Genomic DNA, 1,446 nt, shown 5'->3' with positions numbered 1-1,446 from the left:
AGATGTGTATAAGAGACATGGGGTGGAAGGGGTGGCTATTTTTTTTCATTGACTTAAAATAACTAAATTAAAGGGCTTCCACTTTATCGGTAGCGAAGTTAAACAGTAGGTTTATAGGAGCATTCGGAATGTATTTGCATGATAGTGATGCATTTGAGCATGAAGAAAAAAAAAGGTACGGAAGGGAAAAACCATGTGACTTGCAGTTTTACTAGGCTTGAATAGACCTTTCTGGAATGTCAATCAAGCTTAACAACTGACCAATCACAAGTGGTCACGTCATGTCTGATCAGCTGCTGATAGGCCCACTTGCCTATGTCCACAATGACATGGGCCAGATAGACAAGCACACCGGGGTAACCCCTTACTTCTCAAAATAATAATAATGATGTACTGTACTAGGCTCTTTTAAGTGCACACGAGCAAATTGTTCTTGAAGCCTTGAAAAAATTTCCACCAACTTATTAAGCATTATGCTGGTACAAATAGCCATAATATTGTTCTCAAATGAGAAACGTCTTCAAGGTTTTGTTAGTTTCTGGCCTTAAATTTAAACATCATTGGACTGAATAGAAACGGCAACTTGAAAACATAAAACCAAGCATATCCTGACATGAAATATAATAGTATATTGTGACAGACCTAGTTTTAAGGTGGCGGTACCATTAAATACTCATTTGTGAAGACGGACAACAAAAGAGAAATACATTCTCCCACAATATCTATAGGTGAACCGCTAATGGAGTCAGTGTACAATGTACTAATATAAATGATTTTGAGAAAATATGCATGTTTTTTGTAGATATTGTTCAGATTTATCTGTCAAGATAAGTAAATATTTTTTGACAAGCACCATAAACACTTCAGATCTGGTTCGCTGCAAGCAGGATATGGTGCTAAATTGAAACTAGTTTTAACGTGTTTTTCTCACAACAAGAAGCCATTTGAAGTGCTTCATACCCTTTGAATTTATTCAATTATATTTTCTTCAGTCAGGTATTTACGTGGGCCTCTTGTGTCGGTATGATGCACTACAAAGTTACTTTTTTGAAAACATATTTTTAAAGTAATTTAAGCATCGCACGCACATTTTTGTTTGACATTTTAAAGTTGTTTCAACTTTATTGTGGATCTTTCTTTTAAATGGCATAGGTGATCCTACTTCATAAAAGTAGGTTAATGATGCGTTGTTTATTGTTGTTAAACATGTTTCCCTTTCAATGAACACAACTAAAGAGGAACACAAAGTGCCAGGCCTAGATTTTTGTGCCGGCCATTAAAATTCTCTTGGCAAAATACCTGTAGCACCAACCCCAAAACTGGTTGTCTTGATTGGGAATAATAATAATAATAATAATAATAATAATAATAATAATAATAATAATAATAAATAATAATGATAATAATGATAATAATGATATTAATAATAATAATAATAATAATAAT

The sequence above is a fragment of the Anneissia japonica genome, unplaced genomic scaffold (genome assembly GCF_011630105.1).
Source record: "Anneissia japonica isolate Jap-2015-1 unplaced genomic scaffold, ASM1163010v1 scaffold1587_len1432017_cov164, whole genome shotgun sequence".
NCBI lineage: Eukaryota > Metazoa > Echinodermata > Crinoidea > Comatulida > Comatulidae > Anneissia > Anneissia japonica.
Note: the sequence above shows the minus strand (reverse complement) of the source record.